At 37.2% G+C, this 26,583-nt stretch overlaps 2 long non-coding RNA genes across 2 annotated transcripts in view; one reads left to right on the forward strand and one right to left on the reverse strand.

Annotated features, from left to right (window-relative positions):
* LOC118352576 (uncharacterized) overlaps positions 1-26,583 on the forward strand; it is a 59,983-nt gene that overhangs the window by 14,868 nt on the left and 18,532 nt on the right. The window lies entirely within an intron of this gene.
* Positions 16,666-25,063, reverse strand: LOC118352577 (uncharacterized). Its single transcript, XR_004809874.1, has 3 exons — positions 24,955-25,063; positions 17,348-17,433; positions 16,666-16,773 (listed from the first exon to the last, which is right to left on the reverse strand). It is a non-coding gene; the product is annotated as an uncharacterized LOC118352577 (long non-coding RNA).

Below are 26,583 nucleotides of genomic sequence, written 5' to 3' on the forward strand. Positions count from 1 at the left end.
TCCATCCATATTGTTGCAAATGCCAAGATTTCATATGTTTTTATGGTTGAGTAATATTATATACTGTATCTTCCTGTCTTTTTTTCTTAGATCTAGGTTTAGGTTTTGTGTTAAGGTTAGGGTTAGTATTAGCATTAGCAGTTAGGCATTTGGGGTTCATAGTTTAGGGTTCTGGTTAGGCTTAGGGTTAGATTTGGGTCTCCTGCAATCCAGCGACCTCTCTAGAGAACAACCCTAGACTTCTAAGCAGAAAAAATTTTATCTTAGTCCAATAAGAGATAATGTTAGTCCAATGGGGTTTTTTCTGATGCACGGAAGTCATGCTGAGCTGATAATTTATCATGTTCTCCATGAGTGAGATACTCTGAAGATCAGCACCATAAGCCCTACAAAAAAAGAGCTAACAACATGGTTTAGAAGTAGTTAATGGAACCCAAAGTTTGGATGCCTTTAGGGGCTTGACTTCTTAATTTTGATCAGTTGGCCTGTCAAATCACACAGGAGACCATTATAATCAGGAACCATTATTCAAATATGCTAGTGACAAGAACCCTTTGATCTTTCACATTTCTATTTTATCTCAAGTGGCCAATTGTAGGCTGTCAGCACTTCTGTGTGCTTGATCAATAACTTTTCCAACTGGCAGTGAATAGAGTGTGCTGATCAATTGAATGATATGACATTGAATCCTAAATGTGTTTATTTCAAGTTGTGTAGAAAGCTGTAATTAAAAGTTAGAGGATAGAGGAGTCATTGTATTTTGATTGTATTTTGATTGGGAGGAAAATGAAAGGCAGCCCATGCATTAGCAACCTATAAGGAGTGAGTGCAGTCCTTGAACAATTTCTTCCTGCCTACCTCACTGGGGCCTGTGGTTTTTGATCATTCAACTCCAGAATTTGACCACTTATCTCCAACTCCAGTGCCACCATTTTGGTTAAAGCTCACCTGGGCTACTGCAGATAGCCTCCTAACAAATCTCCCTGCCCTGCGGTTTTGCACCTCTTCAGAATCATTGTCCACATTGCTGGTACTGGATCTTCATAATTATCTTAAAATAGTAAGTGTTTCCCTGTAGCCTTTAGGGTGGGGCTAATACTCCTTGGTAGGGCATATGATTATTGCCTGGCCCTACCTGACCTCTTGATGCCTCCCCTGCCCTTCTTCAATAATAAACACTCTCCACCCTAAATTGCTCTCAGTTCTTTCAATACACCAAGTTCTATTTGCTCAAAGCTTTTTCACAAGCTTCTTCCTTTTCCTGGAATGCCCTTTCCTTGATCCTTGGCTACCGCTGCTTCTATATTGCTTCTAACACTTCTTGCCTGAACTTTCCTATCTGCAGTGTTATGTCTAATATCCCAACACTCTGTATTTACTTCTATTTTATTGTACTAGACAGTATTGTTATTTTTCTAATAGTTCTTCACTTTGATGTGAGGTCTTTGAGGACTGGGACCATGTCTTCCTTTATATCTCCAACAGATTATATGGTATTGAATCTAGACTAGACCTACGGTATGTGCTTTTTCCCAGCTTCATTGAAATATAATTGATCAAAAAGTTATGTGTATTTAAAAGTGTACAGTGTGATGATTTGATAGACATTGTGAATAATTACCACAGTCAGGTTAATTAACACATTCATCACCTCGTATAGTTATTTTTTTACGGTACAAACACTTAAGATCTACACTTTTAGCAAACTCGAGTATACAGTACAATATTATTCACAACAGTCACCATATTGTACATTATTAGATCCCCAGAACTTATCTTAAAACTGAAAGTTTGTACCCTTTGACCAACACCTTTTCATTTCACACACTGCCTAGCCCCTGATAACTTCTAATAATCCCTATTCTACTCTGTTTCTATGAGCTTGACTTTTTTTTTTTTTAAGATTCCACATGTAAGTTAGATCATATACAATTTTTCTTCTTTGTCTGGCTTATTTCCTTTAGCAAAATATCCTTCATGTTCATCCATGCACATCCATGGCACAATTTCCTTCTTTTTAAATGAATAAATAATATTCCAATATTCTATTATCTATATCTATCTATCTATCTATAGATATACATCTTTTTTATCCACTTATCCTTTGATAGACACTTAGGTTGTTTCCACATGTTGACTGTTATGAAGAATGCTGCAATGAGCGTGGGAGTGCAGATATCTTTTTGAGATACTGATTTCATTTCCCTGGATATGTAACCAGAAGTATGATCGCTGGAAGATAGTAGCTGAGGGGTGTCATGTATGGCCCTTATTATGTTGAGGTAAATTCCTTCCATATCTAATTTGTTGACAATTTTATCATGAAAGGATGCTGATTTTTGTCAAGTACTTTTTCTGTATCTATTAAGATGGACAGCTGAATTTTATCCTTTATTCTATTTGTTAATGTATGTATCACTGTTATTAATATCTGCATGTCAAATCATCCTTGCATCCTTGCATCCTTGCAACTTCAGTGTGTTGTTTTTTTTTTTTTAATTTTTTTTTTAATATTTATTTATTTATGTACGATAGTCACAGAGAGAGAGAGAGAGAGGCAGAGACACAGGCAGAGGGAGAAGCAGGCTCCATGCACCGGGAGCCTGATATGGGATTCGATCCCGGGTCTCCAGGATCACGCCCTGGGCCAAAGGCAGGCGCTAAACCGCTGCGCCACCCAGGGATCCCTCAGTGTGTTGTTGAATTCAGTTTGCTAGTATTTCATTGAGGATTTTTTAAATCTATGTTCATTAGGGATATTGGTAGTTTTCTCATAGTATCCTCATTGATATCAGGATAATGCTGGCCTTGTAAAATGAATTTGGGAATGTTTTTTCCTCCTCAGGTTTTTGGAAGAACTTAACAAGAATTGGTATTAATTCTTTTTCAAATGTTTGGTAGAATTCATCAGGAAGCCATCTAGTCCTGGGCTTTTCTTTGTTAGGAGATTTTTGAATACTGACTCAATCCCCTTACTCATTATTTGATCTTTCCACATTTTCTATTCATGATTCATCTTGGTTAGTTTTATGTTTCTAGTAATTAATTCATTTCTTTTAAATTATCCAATGTTTTAGGCATTGCCATTTTTTTTTTTAAAGATTTTATTTACTTATTCGTGAGAGACACACAGAGAGAGGCAGAGACACAGGCAGAAGGAGAAGCAGGCTCCATGCAGAAAGCCTGATGTGGGATTCGATCCCGGGACCCCAGGATCATGCCCTGGGCCAAAGACAGACACTTAACTGCTGAGCCACCCAGGCATCCCTAGGCATTGCCATTTTTTAAAAAGTTCTTTAACCACTTCTGCCAGAGGTGACTTCTTGTTGGTTGATTTTTTTTTTTTTTTTTTTTTCTGAAAACCACTTGCTTCCTTTGTTTCCTGGCCTTTCCCTCTTACCCCCATTTCCTTCCTCTGTGTTTATTCTCAAATTCCTACGAGTTTCTTACCAAGTCAGTCATCTTATAAATGCTCTCTTTGGTTAGCTCCATACCATATAGGCTATTCCAGGCTACACCATCTTTAAAATCAATGCTGCTTATTATTATTTTGATTAGATTAGGCTACAGTGAGGCTATACTGAGGTATCAAGTAACCCTGAAATCTCAGTGGCATAACACATAAAGATTTCTATCTTGTTCACAAAAGGTCTGCTTTGGATCATCAGGGCAATTCTTGTCTAAGCAGTGACCTGCATGGGATTACTGCTTTACTTCTGAAATAGGTGGCTTTGGGATCACTATCACAAGAAGGTATAAGGAGAGGTCTCAAATCAGTTCATCTTTAAAAAACTTGTTCTAATATATTTCAGTCATATAAAACAATCATTAGTTCAATTTGCTTCAATTGTATTCCCCTACTCACCCTGCCTGCTCTTACTGGACTATTTTGAAAATGATGCCAGGAATTTCCTCTGTAAATGTTTAAGTATATACCTTTAAAAGATTTAGATTCATTGTTTTTTTTTTTTTTAATTTTTTGTGTTTTTATTTTAGAGAGAGATTGAGAGAGAGCAAGCACAAGCAGAAGGGGCAGAGAAAGAGGGAGAATTTCAAGTAGACTCCAAGTTAAGTGTGGAGCCTCATGTGAGGCTTGATTTTACCACCCTGAGAGCACAATATGAGCCAAAACCAAGAGTGGGTCATGATTGTGCAACCCAGGCACTCCGAAGGATATAGATTCTTTCTAAAAGCACCATCACAACACCATTATCACACCTAAAAGATGACACAGTTTTCTAATATCATCAAATATTCAGTTAGCCCCACCAATCCTTAGATATTTCAGCCAGAAAGAGACACATTACTTTACTGCTCACATCTGTTGGTGAGAACTAGTCACATGACTCTAACTAAATGCTAAGATTCTGGGAAAAGCAGTCTTTTTGTGTACTCAGGAAAAGCATTACAAAGCAGGACTTGGTGAACACAACCTAACATTAGATAAATTCCCAGCTCACTTTGTTTCTTTTCAAACATTTTTCCCCTTTGTATTTATATATCAGTAAAAGTTATCAGGCCTACTGATCAATGCACTGTCATTAACTTCTTGAACAGGACATCTCAGAATTTTGGGACAGACACACAGACACACTTTTTTACTTAGCCCATAAATTTCATAAAGGGCCAATTAAAGTCTTAACCTCTTTTGGAGAGAGGTTTTTCTGACATAAAACTGGCAATGACTTTCATTTCCTAATTGTTTAAATATACTGTGATTTGTACTGGATTGTGAATTACTTTGATCAGAGTGCTTTTCTTTTCAAAGCCCAGGCAGGCAGGATCTTGCCCCTGAACAAGTAGGTGCTATGCCTGGTGATTCTGCAGCATGAACCATACCTGGAGGAGTAAGTTGAGGCACAGGTGATATGGTAAGAGGTCTAGGGTGAACATATACTATGAAGGAATGCAAGTTTTGAAGTCAAGAGGAGCAGCTATTAATTCACAGAAATGGTATCAGTACGTTAGGTGGGAGATGTATGCTCATTGACAAACCTATCTACTACTCAGTTTTTCCTATATTTCTAGGGGTAACAGCCACAGTGATGGCATACTTTTTATTCCATGAACATTTCTTAGCATATTTATTGGCTTTGACTGTTTTAAATAATTTGGCTTACCTGGCTCCCAGCTAGATCCTCTATCCCTTATGGGATGAAGGAATGCCAGTGCCTGTGATACACTTAGCAGCAAGACAGGAGTGAGACCTGTTGAGGTACCTTCTGAAGCAATATCATCCACCTGAGAGTCCATGCTGCATCAGAATTTTGATAGAAACTTAAAATTCCATGTCCCATCCCTTGTCCAGTTTTTTTTTTGTCTTAAAATATAGTATTACAGAAGTCTATACACTCGTAGATTTCCTTGAGAGTTCTTGAACTTATGCAATGGAATGAGAAGTGTGACTTTCTAGTTAATTTAAGTGTAATTTCATATAAAATAAGATATAAACTCTCTAGGGAGCTGGCAAATCCCCTTTGGTTGACCCAGTCTGTCTCACCTTCTGCTTTTGTCAGCCTGGTTCTCTAGTACTCCCCAAATGTGCCCTACATTTGGTGCTCTGGCCCTGAAAGCCTAAAGAGTTGAAGATGCTTTTGTACAGCAATATGCTCATATTAGTTTTAGAGATTTCTCTACATCTTGCCTGTCATTCTTCAATATTTAGCTATTTAGTCACTTTTTTCCTAATTAAGAAAGGTTAGGTCTCATATGTCCAAAGTCCTATATCTCTCCAACCCCAGCAGGAATTTCTATAGGAGCAAGTGCTAGAACAAAAGTTTTCACCAAAAACGAAGTAAGTAGAGGAAAAAGCAATACAGCAAGACTGATGTTGATTTGAGGACTCTTGAGAAAAAGCAATACAGCAAGACTGATGTTGATTTGAGGACTCTTGAGAAGGAGGTGCCAACCAACTACTGAGCATAGAGTCAGTAATGATGAACTCAGAAGATGAGAGCAAGGTGTATGTGAATGGACAATGGTGATGGAGTTGAGGGCTGTGGTGATTGTCTAGAACAAGCTCTAAAGTTCCTAGCTTGACTTTAGGAGCTGGAAGGAACTTGATTAGTGGGTAGGTTGGCCAAGTGCAAAGACCAGGTAGAAGAGACACGGTGCACTCTGCAGCCTTCGTCTCTGGTTTGGGTGTTCTCTAATTGGCCAACTCGTGTTCTGCTCAGCTTACTTTAAATGGTGGGAAGTTTGGGTTTTATTTCTACTTTTGTTGTGATAAAAAACTTAGAATTTAACTGCTATCTGAAAATGAAGATGTTTCCTCCATGACCCAGCAAAATGGTGCTGTGACACTTCCTGAGCTTGACCATCCAATAGCATGTCCTGGCCAGAGCCACTTACATTTGTCCTTTCCACTGTCTAGCCACTGTAGGGTAGAGATTGGTTCTCAAACCTTCTTGGGCATCAAGGACATTAAGGAACATGTTGAAAGTACCAATTCTGGGTATTATGCCCAGAGATTCTGATTTAATATCCTGAGTGGGTTTGAATTTGGGAACTGATGCCATAGATTCACAGTCACTCATTCTGTCAGAGTAGTGACATTTATATTTCTGTGAATATTAATCTTTAGAAGCTGGATAATTAGCACTTAACTGCACAAATATGAGATTAAAAACAAAGAAACAAAAAGCCCAAGCTAATTATGATTCTCCAAAAAATTGGAGCCCTCAGTAGACAACATAAGCTGGCAGTTTTCAAGGCAGACTAAATGTAAAAATGGTAGCCAACCTCCACCTCCTAGTACTTGAAGGAGAAGAAGTGATGCAATGTATGTTTGAACAAAGATGTTTTTTATAATATTGAAAATCTTGGCTTCCATATCCATAGAAATGGATAAAATTGGACCCAGAGGGAAAGACATAAAGACCCTCTGTTAGCATCATGTTATTTTCATGAGATATGGTATGAATAAGAAGATGAAGTGGATTTATTTAAGTGGAAAGATGTATTTCTGCTATAAGGAAATATAAGAAAAGACATGTGATACTTTTTAGGAAAACAACAGGATAGGAAAAGACAGAAAAGACTATTTAAGACAGAATTCAGCATTTTTCCTTCTAAAAACTCTTTCTGCTGACTTTTTACTTTCTGTTGACATCACAGAGACTCAAACCCTCAGATTTTGTTTGTTACTGTCTTACAGGCTTTACTTTAGAGTGAACTACCACCCACAGGATAATTCTGGCCCCTAGCTGTTTTTGTAAGGTCCCCCAAATTGCTTTTACATTTTTTAAGTGGTTGGGAAAAAAACCTCTAACGATGAATGATATTTCACGACATGTGAAAACTATATGAAATTCAAATGTTGTTAGTATCTATAAGTGAAGTTTTATTGGAATGCAGCCAACCTCATTCATTTATATATTATCTCTGGTTGCATTTATAATAACAGAACCAAGTAGTTACACAGAGGCATGTGATCCACGATGCCTAAAACACTTGATCGCTGGCCCTAGACAGAAAAAGTTTGCCAACCCTTCCTGTCTGGTTCCTTTATAGGAAAAGATTGTCTTAGTAGATTATAAGCTCCTTGAGTCCAGGAACTGTATCTTTTTAATACCTTTATCCTAAGAATCCTCTAACAGTGTTTACTTAGCACAGAGTAAATTCTCAATAGATGTTTGAAGAAATGTGCATTAAAAAAATAATATAGTACAAAATGAGCTGCTATTTTTCCCCTGCAGCAACTGAGGGACTTTGCTCAGGAGGGTCTCAGTATAGGGGGTTTTTAAAATTGAAATTTATTCTTTTGTTTAAATCAGTGGTTTTCAAACATCGCCATGCATCAAAACCACCTGGAGGACTTGATAAAACTCAGAGTTCTGGGGCCCCATCTTGAGAGTCTCTGATTTAGTAGATCTGGCACAGGACATGAGAATTTTCCTTTCTAGAATATTCCCAGGTGATATCGATGCTGCTGGTCCAAGGACCACATTTTGAGAACTACTGGTTTAAATAATGCTTCCCAAACCAGGGTGAACTTCAGATTCATCGAAGGAAGTGTGTTAGAAATATAGTTTTAGGTCTCACTTCCAGAAATTCTGATTTAGTACATCTGGGCTTGGACCCAGGAATCTGTGTATTTAATAAGGTGTCCAAGTGTCTCTGGGATTTCTGGGGGTCATCCCTTTAGAGATTCATAGGTATAACATCCTTCGGAGTGTGAGTACTGTTTGATATTCATGTAGTTAGTGCTTTATTCATAGACTAATAGACTCATGGGTTTAGAAGAGATCATCTAGTTTGCTAGCTTAGTTTTTAACTCAAATGGCACCATGGTTGGGTGAAGTGAGGTTTTTTGTTTTGTTTTGTTTTTTGTTTTTTGTCTTATACCTAGGAATGAAAAGAAATAGTGTAAGGTAGGATGAAGAGAAGAGCTGAGCAACCTGTGTTATCTCTGGAGATGGTGTTGAGGTGGGGGGAAGGGGGAGGGAGCTTTTGGAGTTACAAAATTTGCCTCTGGATAATGGCCCAGCAGTTGGAAAAAAATGTTCCAGTCTAACTATTGGCTTTTAACTTCATGGAGAAAACTACATAATCCTATATGTTAATATTTCCGTTAAATTCTCAGTTGCCAAGAAACCGATGAAGTTGAGAGAAAATCCTTTTCTCCATAAATCAGAACATAATGGCAAAAATAATTTTTATAATGACAAAATTGCTAGGCTCTAGTGAACATTATGTAAAGCTTTTAATTTACAATTTTATTTCTGGCTGTGTGATGCTCTAACAAATTTTCAGCAGTGCAATCATCTATTGACTGTGTTGTTAGAAGAGATGGTATACTCATTGTAAGATCGTATCAGCTCTGATTTAGTCACAAGGATACTCAAGTTCACCTGGGCTGCACTCCTGAACAGCCTGGGTCTCAGACAAGTGCTTCCATGGAAGCAGTATTTGACACAGCATATTCCTGTGTCATATTCTCCACATTAACAAATGAGAGGCCATGTGTTGTATCAGAGAATTGGATTTGGAGCCAGACAACCTAGTGTCATGTGGGATTCCACTACGTACTTGGAGTGACCTTGAGACAGTCATAACAACCACTTTATTCCTCCATTGTAAAATTAAAGGGTTTTTGTTGGTATCAGATGATTCCTATACAAAAGTGTTTATGAACCACAAAGCATCGTACCCATTTATGGCATTGTTAATGTGATTGCTAATGTTTGTCAATAGATAAATAATATTCTTGCCTGAAAGTCTGGAAATGTGTCTGATGCAGAGTATGCAATCTGTACATGTTTATTGAATGAAACTGAGAGGATGAAATGATAGAAAGAAAATTCATTGTTTTAAAATAAATATATTAAATGCTTTATAGAGCAGAACTCGACTAAAGGTAAGAAATGAACCAAGTATGTGTTTTGCAGAATAGCACATTTGCTTTCTTGCTTTAGAATTTGTTGCTAGCAGTCTGAGATTTAGATATTTACTTTGCTAATTTTGCTCTGTTAATAAGGTAACTGTATTAATACTGTGTTAGAAAATTCAGAGTCTTAATGGTATATTTCAAATCTATTTTAGATTTAGTCAGGATGAGAAAAATCCCTCATTTAAACTGTGTTGTTGTTCAATACAAGATAAAAAAGAACCTCACATAGCTTTATTCATACATTGATATTTCTTTATTTTTACTTTTTTGTTTAAATATACTTGACATGCAATGTTACACTAGTTTCTGGTGTACAACTTAGTGAATCAAAGTTTATACATTATGCTATGTTGGTATATATTGATACTTCTGTAGCCTGTAAAAGGGACTGCTTTCTCATTTATTTCCCATTGGTTTATTTCATTCTACTAAGGTTGATTTCAGATACCTGAAGCCAATCTTCAACAAGTACCATCAGCTAGATGCCTGAACAACTGGAAGAATAGCAAATGCTTTTATAGAAATGTAGAAATGCACAAGGTGGCTTCAGCAAGAGCAAAAAGTACAGACTTAATTAATGTATTTACATATTTGTAGGTGATATTTTAATATAGGATTAGTTAATAAAAGCCCATTGAGCTCATGTTCATTTATTTAAAGAGCCAGGTGCTAGGGAAATGATCATTTGTGAGACACAGCCTGCCCCCAGGAGCTTCTGCTTTGTGGGCAGACAAACACACGAATACTTAGTTACAAGGCAGTGTGGGAGCCCAGGCAGGGCTGTGGGAACACAGAAAGGGACCCAGCCAGGACCAGCAGCAGACTGTGACAGGCAAGGTTTGTCAGAGGATGTGACATCCTCGCTGCTACCTGGAGGGTCATCAGGAAATAGAGTTCAGCGGCCTGTGAGAATTGGTTCCAGAAGGTAAGGTGAACTGAGAGGTGCTGCTCTCAGGAACCGGACACCTGAGAGACAGCCAGGAAGACTGTAGTGATGATTGTGTGTGGACAAGAGAAAGAGAGAGGCGGGGACTGCCCTCATAACCATGCTCTAGTCTCAGTTCTGAACCGCTGCTCAAGAAGCCTGTGAGCAGAGAGAGCAAGGAAACTAAATGTACAGAGTGAAGCAGGATGGCCATGAAGGAAGCTGTGGCCCAGACAGATAGGAGTACCAGCCCTCTCCTATCCACTGATGGGAACTGTGGTTTCCCACTGGGAGACCTGTGACCTGGGCTTTGGCCTTGTTCCAAGTCAGTCCAACCTCAGTTTCATGCTACTTTCCCTAACGAGCTCCTTTGTTGCACACTCTTAGCACTGGCCCTGCTGTCTGTGCTATTGGTTTTGATGCCTGCTTAGTATTATGCAACTGTCGGGACTCCACTGGAACTTGAGCTGATTGTCACCCTTCTCAAGGTGACACAGTTGCAGCTATATTGCCATTTGACTCTTATGTAGTCACTAGGAGACTAAATCTGAGTACCTACTGTTTTCCTGATTTACCCTTTGGGTGTTCGTTGGTTGAGGTTATTGGAACAAAATTCTCAAATAAATAAAGTGCTACTTCTGCTTGTAGAATTGAGCAAAAATGTAATGGTTATTGGTTACTGTGTGGTATATGATAATGTCAGTGAGTGGGCTGGGTAGATGTGATGCCAGTTGATAGGAGGACTCCCATAGGAAAGCTCATGGGAATTCCCAGGGAGTTGAGACATGAGACATGAGACAAAATCCCATGTTTCCAAGAAGGAGAATTCCCTGCCCAACTGACACTGGGACTTGTTAATCCACATTAGACAGATTTTGGAGACTGCAAGTGATAAAGAATTAGCACCACAACCCACAGTCTTCTTGCTCTTGAAGTGACTCAGACTCCTGAGATAATCAGGAAAACAACTCCTGTAACTCCACACACACTGTCTATTTGGCTAGAAATACAAGAGTTAGGGAGGACGCTGGAGCTCATCTGCTTGAGTCTGCCATACTGTCTGAAGCAGATGCTCTTTGCGGCAACATCCTTGGGGAACAAGCTTCTTTCCATAATTCCCTAGTTGTCATGATTCCAAACTTGCCAATAAGTGAACACATTCTCTTCCCCCACATTCTGTTCCATACACTTGGATTTCCTTCCCATATGCTCTATTCTGGCCATGTACACTACCAATGTCCAGTCAGCTAAGCCAGAAACAGGAGTCATCTTAGACAGCTCCCTTTCCTTTCTTGTATGTTAGTATCTGAATCCTGGTTTGGTTTTGATTTGTTTTGTTTCATTTCTTTGAAGCAGCTTTTCTTCTCTTCCTTTTTTTCTGTTATCACTGTCTATCCTCATCAAGACCTTCATCATTTTGTGCTCTATTAATAAGCTTCACACAAAATCAGTGTTTCTATCTCATTGATTTTGTCAGATATCTCCTCTGTTATTCAAATCTTCTCCAGAGAAAACTGCAAGGTAAGTTTTATTGTACACTTAGAATTTAAGGCTCTCCACAGCTTGCTACAAATGGCAACCTCTTCAAACTAACTTCATAATTATTGTTGTCATATAGTACACAGTGTGAACTGTGCTTTTATTCTCAGGAAAATGTCTCATTTGCTCATAATATTAAGGCTTTTTTATTCGGTGGCTCCTGCCAGACTGGTTCTTGTACCATCATTCCAACTATCTAAATTCTCCCTAGAAGACACATCTTCCCATATTCATCCATTCTCCTTATTTCTTGAGCTCCATTGACACTTGGTATTGATAGCACATACACCATTCCACCATGCAACATGAGTGGGAATGTGTGTGTGGTTATTACCTGGACTGTAAGTATAAGCAAACGGAAGACAGGTTTTACCCATCAAGTGAGTTTAAGTGGTTCTGTTGAGAAGAAAATGGCTGAGAGTAACTTTCTTTGGATGATCCTGGAAAAGGTAGGTGACAAAAGAGTGAGATGCTAGGGATGTTCGAGAGCAGAGAATAGGTGATAGCTGCTTAGACCTATTATAACTGGTACTGGGTGGAACCAAAGGCCCTTTGAAGCATCAGTGCTCTCAGAAATGGTGAGAGCAAAAATAAAAGATAGCTTTAGCGAGGGTGTCAGATCACCAATACCTGGCAAGTAGAACAAAAGGAGGCGGGTCAGGGTGAAGTACTACACACTCGTCTTACAGGTGTTTAAATTGAGACAAGTGTCCTTCACAAAGCCAGACAATGTTCTTCCCCAGGAAGGAGGTAAGATCTATGAAACAGACTGAGCACCTGTATCTTTGTATAAACAAGAGATTTTTTTAAATAAAAGAATTGGAGGGATCCTTTGACTTTGAACACTAACATTTCTGATATAAGGCAAACACTTGCTGCTTTAAAATTTTTTTTCATATATACCTATCACAGGCATTTTCTCATGCTGAGGAAGTATTTTGGGCTCTGGTTACTTCTCTGACAATGTTCCTCAAAGACAAAAGAACCTAGAGTTCTGATTATCTTTTTGAACTTAATGCATCCTGGGATTTAAAAAAAAAAAATCTTGATTAAAATTAAAAGTTTGAATATAAAGAACCATACAATTTAATTAAGTGCCAGTTGTTGGATGCCAATTGCCCTACAGTCTTATCTCCTCTTTCCTGCTCATATATTTTTGTTATGAATTCCTTTACTCTTTCCTGATTAACCAACAAAAATGCATGACTAAATTGTTTAGGCTTAATTCTTGGCTTATTTGTGCTTTATATTCTATTTTGTTGGCAAGATATTTTAATGTCTTTCTTCTCGTTAGCAGAATTTATGGCAGAAAATTGCCTTAGCTTTAAAAAAGAGACCTGGCAAAGCAGGAATTTTTAAGCTGATCACTTGGTTTCTGAGATTTTAGCAGAAATAAACAAGATGATTAGTTTGAAATGTAATTCATAGTCAATGAGTTTAAAAAAATACTTGAGTTGCTGATTACAGCTAGCTCAAATACACCCCCTAAAATGCAATTCACTTTTGGAATGATTCCAAATGGATTCTTTCTGCTTAAATTTGCAGAATTTTCCCAATGCTGTGTCAATATTTCAAATAGTATTGAAAAAGTTTATTGGTAGCATTGATCTGACTCTAAATGCACTGAATGTTGATGGTATCTCAAATTTTATGAGCGTAGTATACATGAATTGAAAGGAGACACTAGTTGAGATAAATGCATAGCCCTGATTTTTCCTCATACACTTGCAGTTCTATTGCCCTTTTTCTCCTAATGTGTTTCTTTTTTCCTTTTGAAAATTCTTATTATGGGTAATTTGAAATGTACACAAAAAAAGAGAGAGCAGCATAGTAAAGCTTCAACTACCCAATACTCTGTTTCAAGCATCATGAATTCACGGCCAATCTTGTTTCATTCATCTCCTACCTATTTTCTCCTTTCCCCTACACTGAATTCTTTTGAAGCAAATTCCAGACATTCCGGTCATTTCATGTGTAAATATTGTAGCATGATCTCTAAATTATTACTCCTTTAAAAAATAACTTCAGTATCATTGCCACATCTAAAAAAAAAAATCAAGATTGCTTCCTTCATCAAATATCCAGCTCAAATTTCCAGCTTTGTCTGATATCATTGTTATATTTATTTAAATCAGGATCTAAACAAGTTCCATATATTGGAACTTGTATATTGTATTGTATATTGTAATTGCTCAATATGTCACTTAATTTCCTTCTGAGTATAGGTTTATTCTTCCTCATTTTTCCCCCTTGCAATACATTTGTTGGAAAAACTGGTCATTTATTCCTCTAGGTTGTCCCACTGTGTGCATGTTGCAGGTTGTATTCCCATTTTTTTAATCAGCATCTTACTCTGTCTCTTGTATTTGTTGAATAATCTGGTCATTGCATGATATATCCCTGACTCTTCAATCTCATCTTACATGGGGCTTTCTGTACACTATCCATCCCAGAATTTGCTCACCTTAGCTTAGAATGGCCTTTGACTACTCAGCTCAAATGCTTCTTTTTTAGGAAAGCCTTATCTGACCAAGGCAGGAACCCATCATATGCTTTTATAGCACATTTTTCTCCTTAGGAGTTATTTCTGTAACATATTTGTTTGTATGTTATTTAACATGTTTTTAAAAACTGTCTTTTTTTTAGCACACCATTGAATAGTCAGCACCTAATATAGCAACTTGTCCATGAAAATGTGCCAAAAAATGATGAATTTGATGATTAACTTAGATGAATCAACATAATATATTCTATCCTCCTTTACCTTATTAAATATTACTTAATACAAATGAAGTGATTAAAAGTTGTGCTCCAGTTATTCTTTATCTTTGTGCTATCTCCTGGCCTTACATGTATGGGTTACTTTTCAAGCCCACTATCTTGTACTACACACAAGTGGTCAGTATTCTTCTAGGGGAGACCATAAATTAGTCACCTTTCTTCTGGTGGTCATGATGGTTTGGGGAACCGCATCGGTAATGAGTCTTAAGGGAAATTTTCTTAAAATTCAAATCAACTCAGGTGGGACGACTGAGTGGCTCAGTGGTTGAGCGTCTGCCTTCAGCCTAGGGCATGATCCTAGAGTCCTGGGATCGAGTCCCACATCAGGCTCCCTGCATGGAGCCTACTTCTCTCTCTGCCTGTATCTCTGCCTCTCTCTTAATCTGTGTCTCTCATAAATAAATAAAATCTTTTAAAAAATTCAAATGAACTCTTTATCTAAAAGGAGATGTTTTTATATTTATGTATTAGTCAGGTTGGAGTGCCATGACAGGACACCATACACTGGGTGGTTTAAACAACAGAAATTCCAGCTCCCAAGACTGGAAGTCCAAAATCAAGGTGTGGGGAGGTTGGCATTTGGTGAGACCTGTCTTCCTGGATTACCAAACAGCTGCCTTCTCACTAGGTCCTCATATGGCTTTTCCTTTGTGCACTTGGAGAGAGAGAGAAGGTGAGAGAGAGAGAGAGCGCGTGTGCATGCTCTGGTATCTTTCCTCTTCTAAGGACACCAGTCCTGTTGAATTAGGTCCAACCCTTTGACCTTATTTAACCTTAATTACCTCCTGAAAAGCCCCATCTCCGAATACAGTACAGTCACATTGGGGGTTAGGGCTTCAACATAGAAGGGGACATAATTCAGTCCATAACAACTCAGTAACACATTTCCCAGGGGTCTGGGTCGAAATTGAATCCACTTTTTTAAACTATAAAACATCTTGTTTCTTTTTAATGCTTACTAATTGATGACCCACATTTTAAAAGGTTTTATCACAGTTTAAAAGATCATGGCCGCTTTAACTGTAGCATTATTTTATCTGTGCTTACCAACACTAGGAGAATTGGATCAAAAGTCTAAAATTAGCATATATTAATTTTTCCATGCTTGTCTAATTTTTAAACATTTAGTTTAACATAATGGTTAAATAATATAATTTTAAGTACTAAAAATAAAATTTAAAACATACAAAAGGAGGAAAGAAGGGATAAATTTAGAAATAAGATTTGAATACAAAATGTAATGTGTATTTCTGAAAATTTTTGTCAAGTATCTAAAACATACTTAAAATGAACCCTGACATAAGTATCTCTTAGATCAGTTTATAAATTGGCTTTAGAAAAGTAATGTGAAAAACCATCCTCTAACAAATTCTGACATATCAATTAGTTATATGACCCAAAGCTCAAATTTTGTGGACTGTGACCACCTCATATAAAATACATTCAGGGGAGCCTGGGTGGCACAGTTGATTAAGCAGCCAACTCTTGGTTTTGGCTTAGGTCATGATCTCTGGGTTGTGAGACTGAGCTCAGAGTTGGACTCTGTGCTTGGTGACAAGTCTGCTTGAGATTCTCTTTCCCTCTCTCTCTGCCCCTCCTACTTGTCCTCTCTTTCTCTCTCAGATAAATAAATAAATAAATAAATCTTTAAGAAAATAAAATGCACTCATGCCCCTTTTCATCAATGCCTCATCTTCCTTTCATTGTTTTATTTCTTCCACAACCCTTATTTTCTGAAATATTATATAATTTGCTCATTTTGTTTGTCTGCCTACTTCAACTAGAATGCAAGATCCATAAGGTCAGGGTTTGTGTCTGTTTTGTTCATTGCAGAATCTCTGGCTTCCAGAGCAATGCTTATTACATGATGGGCATTTAATATACATTGGCTGAATAAATAAATAAATAAATAAATAAATAATAAATAAATAAATAAGTAATAAGCCGATTATTCTGTCCAGTGGGATTTTAATAGCCAGATCTTTTTTAAAATGTAAACTATAATTTATAAAGCAATGCATCAGAATCACCTGGAGTGCTTGATACAGACCATGTTGAACTCCATCTCCAAATTTGGATTCTGTAGATCTAGCACGAGGCCTGAGAATCTGCATTTCTAATGTGTTCCCAGATCATTCTGTTATTGGTGGTAGAGGAAACATACTTTGAATAAACACTGATTTACAGAAACTAAAACTAAATAGCATCATGACATCTGGGGGATGGTTATGAATTATTAGTATCTGGCCTAAACTCCTGGTATAGTACATCTGTTATATTGTTATTAACCTGCAGAAGCAAATGTAGTGGAGCACTGGATTGATATGTTAGTAAGTGGTCTCCTTGACTCTCTTCCAACAAATTAAAGAGAGTGCTGACTCCCCATAGGCTGTCATCTTGTTCAGGTGTTTCAAATATGGACCTTCGTGATAGAAGTAGACTCACAGAAGGCATGTCCTGGCTCTCCCCAGTCTTGGTTAACTCTGGTTGGATGAATGGAAATTTCCCCTATGGAAGGTTGTTAAGGCTTTTCTTTTGGTGGAGTATTTTTAAAAGAATTTGTAATGCAGCATGAAAAAAAAAAAAAAGAATACCATTCCAGTTATTGAGATAGTAGGATTTCGCCCTTCTCTGATAGCTTTCATCTTAAAAAGTCTTTGCAAATATTACCTAATGCTTCAGGCAATCCTTGGAGGCAATTTATACTCTACCTTTTGTTCTTCTAGAGGTTGAAGACAGAGGTTTGGCTTCTATCTCCTATTTTTGTGGCTTCTTTCCTTTTTGGTCTGTTTATGTACTGGAAAAGAGATAGAAATCAGCTGTTAAAAATCAGATTTTCCTACTACTTAGCAACCTCTTGAGGCCAGTTGTTTCCTGTCTCAATTGTTATTTCCGACAATATTATTTTTCATGTGCAATGATTAGTTACTAAGGCAATGATCTTAAGGACTCTGACTCTATTTATCATCTAGCAGGGAGTGAACTTATAAGAAAACAGAGGTCTTGCTTGTATGAACATTCTTTTGTGTTCAGAAAACACACACACACACACACACACACACACACAATGAAAGAAATGTATGCAGAATTGTCAGCAAAATAACCACGACTTTGTTGGCCTGGAAGTTTCTCATTAACATGCTCACTGTATTCAGTAAGTATTGGGTTAAATTTATCTTATAACTTTTCCCATTTTCTTAAATTTTGAGAGGTTGGAGGTCTACTACCAGTAAGTGTATTTTTTATTGGAGAGGAGAAAGCATATACACAAAATCCAGAGGATCAAGCATATTATTTCTTTCATTCTAGGTATGCCAAATTCACCTTGACCAGTAGAGGGAGGGCAGCTACTCTTTCTAGTCTTTCTTCATTCATTTAACATTTGTTGAGTGCCTAGTTGGGGCTGAGTACTTACCTAGTTTCTGAGATTAGAGCAGTGAACAAAACACAGATTCTGGCCTCATGGAGTTAGATTATAGTAGAGGGGAATAATTAATAAATAAAATTGTGTGTCTGTATTAAAATTAAGTGTAGATAAATACTGTGTAGATATTAAGACAGAGCTTTCAAGTAAGATGAGACATGGTACAGTCTAGAAGGGACTGTGGGAATGAGCCACTTAGATTGTTGAGGGAAGAGCATTCTAGGCAGAGGAAAGTTAGGTACCAGGATCCTGAGGAAGGAGGATAGCTGACATATTCAGCAGCAATAAGGAAGCAATGGGATGTAGCACAGTGAGTCAGGGGTTTAGTGGTATCAACTGAAATCAGAGATTCAGGAGTATACAGAGAGTTACAGATCAAGTATCCTCATTTTTTGAAGATTTTATTTATTTATTCATGAGAGACACACAAAGAGAGGCAGAGACACAGGCAGAAGGGAGAAGCAAGCTCCCTGTGGGGAGCCAGATGCAGGACTCCATCCCAGGACCCCAGGATCATGCCCTGAGCCAAAGGCAGATGCTCAACCACTGAGCCACCCAGATGTCCCAAGTCTCCTCATTAAAAAAAAAAATCCCATAAAGTACTTGGAAGGTTAGCATAGGTAGGAGACCCAAAGAATAGATAGTTATATTTTTTAAAAAGATTTATTTATTTATTTTAAAGATACAGTGAGCATGTGTGAGAATGGTCAGTGAGAGGGTACAGAGGGAGAAAGAGAGAGAAACTGTAAGCAGACCCCCCCACTAAGCATGAAGCCCGATGTGTAGCTTGATCTCACAACCCTGAGATCACAACCTGAGCTAAAACCAAGAGTTGGACGATTGACAGACTTGGCCATCAGGCACCCTAGATAATTAAATTTTACAAGATATTGCACAGAATTGGGTAAAAACACTAAGCTATATTAACTTTTCTCTGGAAAAACTGCAGATTGAATATATGGATTGTTTGAAATTTATGTTTTTTCATAGCATTAGAAATTTGAGACCTCAAGCTTAGCTTCTAATTATCACAAAAGAACTCAGGTTGCATCTTCTAAGGATTGTGCCCTTTAAAGCGAGTCACAGTGAGAATTTGTGCATAGAATTTGGTTTGTTCTGTGCCTTTCCATCATATCCTCCTACTACTCCTCTTCGACCTGCATTAAGACTGAATTTAAACCTATGTTACATCATGCAAACAATCACTTAAGAATTTAGCATTGAATTCAGTCCTTTGTTAGCATAAAATTTTTAAATGACCTAATTTGTTGTTGACCATTGTGATTAGAATAATCACTCCATTGGAATGTATGTACAGTAGAGATAAAGGGAATTAAAACTATGAAGGCTGATTACTCCATTTTCTTCTATGAATAGTTAATGTTATACCCCAGGAAGACCATAGTCTGAAAATGTGTTCAGGTTTCCTTTATGACTCTTGCAGATTTAAGCCAGACTAAACATGTTTGTTTGTAATAAATAGTGACATAAATCAGAAAAATAGCCAGTCTAATTTTGATTGGCAGAATTAATGTCATTGGGTCTAATTTTTTTTACAGTTCTTTATTTCCTATATCTCCTCATGTGTTTTCCCTGCATAACAATAAGAAACATCATTGAATTTTATTTATGAGTAATTTGTTTGGTATTGGTTTTTTATTACATTCTTACAAGGTGTCTTGAGGTTTGGGGGTATTTTTATTATGCACTTTACAATCATATGGCCTACTTATAAGGGGAGAATATTAAGTGGGGTTAGGGGTACATGAGGAGATCTGACTTGCCTAATAATGACCAAAACAATGATATATCTTTCCCTCATGGTGTGAAGCAATGGAACCCCACTGGAAGGGTGATTTGAAGGCTTTTTTCTCAGTAGAGGTGACCAGCTGTCCTCATCCATCCACCCACCCATCCAAACCCTCACTTGATCTCACGTTTCTCTTCAACTACCACCTCATTTCTAAATTCTCTTTCCACTGAAAAAATTCATAACCATTATATACACATATTGCTTTTATACCTCTCTTGTTTCTTCAATGCTTTCCAGATAGGCTTCTATTTTTACCGTTTCTTGATAGTAACTTTTACTGAGGTGATCAAGAATCACATCTTCAAATGCAGTGGTCAGTTCTAAGCCTCATATTATTCTTTCAGCTTATTCAACTGTGTTAACTTTTTTCTTCCTCCTTGAAACACTTTCTTCATTTGTCCTCACTCTCATTTAGAGTTTCCTTTTGCCTCACTGAACACCATTTTTCAGTCACTTCTGCATTTCCCTTACTTCTAAATATTGTAATAGTCTAAGGCTAATCCATGGGCTTCTTCTAGCCTGTGAATTATCTTCTTTGTCTTTATCTCTATGGTGATCTCCTCCTAGTCTCATGGCTTTCAATACCATCTGGATAGTGTCAACCTCAACATTAGGTCTTCTGCTTGGACTTCTCCAAACTTCCAACTCATGTAAAATGGTCTAAATTATGTCTCCTAGTGGTTATAAAAATATGCAATTCATGTTTAATATGTCCAGAACTGGACTTCTGATATCTGCATCCCCAATCTGTATACTTCCTGAAATCTTTCCCACCTATTAATCACAAACCTACCGTTCCAGTTTTTCAAACCAAAAATCTTGGATTGGCATAGACTCCTCTTTCTCTTACATAATACATTTAATTCATCATAAAGCCTTTTGTCTCTTTCCTTAAAGTGCATTCAATCTTTTAACCTCTACCACTATCATTCTAGTTCTAGTCACTATCATTACCTCAGACAGTTTTCTTAAGTCCTTGTCCCTTTTACGTTTCCATAGCAACATGAGTTTCAGTTTCCTAATCAATATTTGCTCGTATCAGACATTTTCATTTTAGCCAATTTAGTAAGCATGAAGTAGAATCTCATGGTGAGTTTAATTTTCATTTTCATTATAATTAATGATGTTGAGCAGGTTGACCCATCATATTTAATTGCAACTCATCCTGGCCCATGATACCCTCCAGGTACTGTTTATCTGTTCAATTTATAGTTTTTTTCATAGCACTTATTACCTTCTAACATGATGCATAATTTATTTATATTTATTGCTTATTATGTTTCCCTGATGATCTTGTTTCCCAAGTAGAATGTTAGCATGGAATCTTCCCCTATTTTGCTTGTTGATATAGCCCAAAGAGCCTAGAATAAAACCTGCATTTATTTGGTATTAGATGCATATAGCTTGGGTGAATGAATGATCAATAACCCTGTATTACTAGGAATACTAATACTGAGACTAGTAAAGTTTCCAAGAAGACTTACACAAAAGAAGTGAAGTGGAAGGTTCCTGTCCATTATTTCCCTTCATCATCCATGTGCCACTTGTACTTTCTGTGTCTCTCAAAGGCAGAGGCTGGGCATCTGAATAGCAGACTAGTTGCAGTTAGCAGCTACATATATACATATATATATATATAGCTATATATACTGCCCTATATGAAGATCCTCACAGAGAACTTGATGGAGATGAAAAACTACTATGAAACTGACAAAGTATTCAAGTGAAGCAGAATATCTTTTATGGTAGTAAAGAGGAATATATATATATGCAGGGCAATGCCTTGGCAAGAAAAACACAGTGGTAAAGTATGAGACAAAATACCAGATATTATGCTGAGTGTTGCAAATAAAAAGAATACGGCCTTGAGGAGCTTGTCTTGCCCTACTTCCAAGAACTGAAATGGGAAAGATGGCTGAAGCCAGGCTGGGAAGGACCCCGAATGTTCCACTAGGGAATATGGACTTCATGGAGAACAGAAACCACAACGAATTCTTGGTAGGGGAATGACTTGTTTATATCATATCCATGGTGGAGTGAATGAAATGTGTTCCTTCCACACAAGGAGCACAGTTCCAGATTATGGGATTTTTCTGACACAAAATACCCATTTTATATCTACTTGTCTTTTGCTCCATTGGCATAAAATCCACCCCCCCACACACACACACTATATATTTACACACATGCACACATGCATTTTTCTATATAGTGAAATCCTGTTTCTTGTGCAGGACCTGATTCAAAAGGCACTTCTTGCTGTAACATTCTTCCATGATTTAAGCAGAATGAATTTCTTCCCTTTCTATAATATTATGATACTTAATATAGTCTTATTTTGATTTTGGCTTTATTTATGCTTATCTTCATCATAGATGAAGTCTGAAGCCAGAGGTTGGGTCGTAGTTATTTTTTGCCCAATAGTTCACCCACTCTTTGTCTACAGAAATTGTTTGTTGAATGTTTATTGAAACAAAATAAAACAAATAATAAAGACTCCTCTTTCCTTAAAAACTTAACTACAGTGATAATCAAATGCATTTTGACAGTTATTCACATCATAGGTACATTTACACAAATTCAATTATACTATATTGATTTAAAAAATCAAAAGCAAAACAATGGAAAAAGAGGAAAGTAATGAATTCAACAGTGTGGATAGAATTCTTATTGTTGCCCTCACTGAGATACCAATTCATTCCCATCTTGGTCAGTTCCATTCTCATGAGTCCTCATGGTGCGAGCATCTTGCTGTGGTGAACGGATAGTGTTTAAAGATATGCATTTGTCATACAACATTGCCTCTGAGAAGAAGCCAACTACTTTATTTGATATAACCCGCTGACTTTTAGACTCAATTTCCACACAAGGTATTACTCCACAGTAATCTGTAAGCACGATGGTCCTAAGTCCAGGTCATATTTCTAATAGAGTAACTACATATATGGTCTGTCTAACTTAAAAATGTAATGGAGAAAATAGATGATTCCAAGTAGAGCCGCAAAGATAGTTAACACTTGTGGAAGATAAATATCTAAGAAAGATTTAATCATTGCACTTATTCTTGTGGCAAAGAAGGTAGATAGATGTCCTAATAAAGGTCTCTAAATGAAAAATTATTTCTCACATGGAGAATGGTGCCCAGCTGTTCTTCTCCACAGAGTACACAACAGCAGGGAATGTTTAAAATGTAGCATGAAAGATTTATCTCAGATACAGAAAGATCTTCTGTTTGCCAGATACTGAGATGACTTCTTGAGAGAAGTTAACAGAATCTCTTAATGTGGAAACTTTTCTTTTTAACCTCATTCTGTCTGGAATAGTTTATGTCCACATTTTTCAAAGTATGCTCTCACATTTTATGGACTGCTAAGGGAAGTTACTCAAAGTAAAGATTCTGTTATCAAATGCATTTCAGAAACATTAGGCTTAACAAAATTAAACAAAATTCTCTACTGAAGGGCTTCATGGCCTTTGCTGTATGCTTTGGAATTTCTGGTGGAGGTAGGGATGTGTATAGTAAAAAGCATTTCTAAACTTTTACAGGGTGATATTTAACCATATATAACCCATTTTAGAGGCTTTTTAAAGGATTGGTATTTTGCGTTACTTTCTTAGGGATATGTTGACCCACATATTTGAAAGCAGTAGATAAATTAGGTGGATTTTCACACAATATCGAAAAAAATTCTCACTTGCCACATTCCTACTTTTGAAAACAATGACAAAGTACTTTAAAGAGATATCCCTTTAAAAAAAAAAACACTTAAATATGGATTCCTTTGGAATAATTTCTTTTACAGTTTTACATGCTGTCTAGTGAGCCACAGTGAAATGAAAACCATGAGTGTTCAGAACTAGAAACAGACTCACAGAATCTCACTCCTCACTCTGATTTCTGAACACATCATTTATTATACTAACAGTAGAAGCAGAGGCTATAAATGTACATGTTGTTTTTTGCTGTAGTGAGGATTGCGGCTCTGAAGGCTTCTAATGAAATGAGAGGTATGTATATTCATGATATGGTATAATTGAAGGAGGAGAATTTCACCTAGAATAGCTAGCTTACTCACTACTACGTTGCATGACAGCTTACCCATAGAAAGCAAAACTATCACCCTACATAACTCTTCACATATTTACAGTTATTAGAGTAAGTTCTCAAGATCTTGAGTGAATCTTTTGGGAGCTTCATAAGCATAACCAGAAAGGTGTATGGGAGAGAAGTTATTTCTGTGTCTATTTAACTGATCATTTCAAATGAGGAAAAAAAAAATAGAAGGTAGATGGGGGAAGACACTCACAGAACAAGGTGACATATTATCTGGGTAGTAATTTACTTTGAATGTGTGTGAGATTAAGTGACCTATAATATACACTCTAGAGGTGGTTAGTTAGCCCTTAAAGTACCCAAATCAGGAGTCTCTGTTCCTTAGGGATCTTATGTTAATGTGGGTTCTTCAGAAAAACAAACTGTGTGTGTGTGTGTGTGTGTGTGTGTGTGTAAGAAAGATTTATTTTAGGGCTCAATTCATGGTGTTCATGGGGGCTGGCAAGTTTGAAACTTTAGGGCACACCAGAAACTCAAACAGCAGGGTTTCTATGTAGGAGTCTTGCGGAAAAATTATTTTTTCCTTGGGAAACCCCAGTCTTTGTTTTTAAGAGCTTGAGCTGATTAGATGAAGCCCACTTACCTGCTAATTATAAATGTGAATTACATATAGAAAATAACTACACAGCAATATCTAGACTGGTGTTTAACCAAACAATTGGACACTATATCCTAGCCAAGTTGTTACAGAAAACTATTAAAGAGTCTACACAAGCACTTTCAATATTGTTGTCAAAATTCATATCAGAGCCTTGTTCTTCAGCATGAGAATTATTAGAAAATAATCTTATATTGTTGAAATAAGTAGTGGTCAAACTAAGTGGTTGGCCAAAAGGAATGTATGGACATTATTGGCCTTAAATGAAAAAGATCCAGCTCTGGCAGGTCCAGCAGCCTTATGGAGCTAGAACTGAGCTCTGTTTGAATATTTCCCTGCAGAAAAGACTAGAAGGTAAGCTGATGCTACCTCACAGTACTGGACATCCTCTTCAGAGTAAATCTGTCATGCAAGTTTCTCCTAAAAAGCCCAAGACAGAGGGTGACTCTTAAGCTTCCAGGAACAGGTGGTGCAGGGTTCTATCTAGTTGCTCATAAATGTTTGCATTCCAGCAGAATCTTATCTAAGACTTGCTTTCATTGTTACATCCCATCTGGCTTTTATGGCCAAAGGCTTTTACAAAGGCTTTGACTGTTTTTAGATAGCCAAACTAGCTTAGCTTAGTTCACAACAGGAGGAAATTACAATTCAGTATCAAAAAGGAATCCACTGGGAGAAACACTGTGATTTCCTCTCCATTCCAGTTGACTACCATCCTTTTTTCTTTCTTCAAAGATTTTATTTATTTATTCATGACAGACACACAGAGAGTCAGAGACATATGCAGAGGGAATAGCAGGCTCCTTGAGGGGAGCCTGATGCAGAACTCAATCCCAGAACCCTGAGATCATGACCTGAGCCAAAGGCAGATGCTCAACAACTGAGCCACCTAGGTGCCCTGGCTACTATCCTTTTTTGATTTGGATGACTCCGGTAGCAGACTCTAGTTTTCTGTCTCCCAAGATTTAGGTCTTCATTACGATAATGTCTTCATGTAAGAATAATTGAAGTCAAAAGTCGTTGGACGAACCATTTCATTCTTTGTTTCTAGACACTTAAAATTCTTAAAGGGACTAATTAATATGTTGGGGATTCACTCTTCTCTTTAATGTGATTTTGAGCCTCATATGAATCATATAAAGGTTCCTGTCTTGTATATACATGTAAGAGATATAGGCTGATGTCATCTGATGGAAAACAGTCCTTTTAGGAATGCTTTCTCCAAACCATGAAATAGAGAAAATAGGTGTACAGAAAACACAGAAAAACACAGATATTTGAACAATTTAAAAACATAGGACCTTTCCTATATTTTATTAACCCATTAATATTTTCCCTCTTAGGTTCTAGAAAGTAAGTGTGTGCACACTTAAAAGTGGAGAAAGGTGACTATTCCATCAAGTGAGTTTCCTCTAAAAAAAAAAAAAAAAAACCCTTTTAAACCATTTATTTAATTTTATTTTATTTTTTTAAAATTTTTATTTATTTATGATAGTCACACAGAGAGAGAGAGAGGCAGAGACATAGGCAGAGGGAGAAACGGGCTCCATGCACCGGGAGCCCGACGTGGGATTCGATCCCGGGTCTCCAGGATCGCGCCCTGGGCCAAAGGCAGGCGCTAAACCGCTGCGCCACCCAGGAATCCCCTAAACCATTTCTTAAGAAGCTAACTAATCCATCATGCTTTATCACTGTGAACTTGGAAGTAGGAAAGTAGATCTTGTCCAAAGAGATACACTATATTTTGATTTAGAAGATATTTTGCTTTTGGATGAATACATTGATTGATAACAGGAATCAGCTACATTATTAATAGTAGCTCCCCAAAAAGCTCTGTTATACAAATAAATCTCTCACATTTTTCTTAGCTGCTAAAATAGATGCTTTCTAGATTTATCTTTCATATAATGTGGCCTTGAAGTAAGCCAAGAATTTCTCGCGCATTTGTTTGATAAAGCACAGTGAACTCTTCCCTGCTTTTAGGAAATGCTGCTCTGA

This window comes from Canis lupus, chromosome 27, assembly GCF_003254725.2.
Source record: "Canis lupus dingo isolate Sandy chromosome 27, ASM325472v2, whole genome shotgun sequence".
Taxonomy (NCBI): Eukaryota; Metazoa; Chordata; class Mammalia; order Carnivora; family Canidae; genus Canis; species Canis lupus.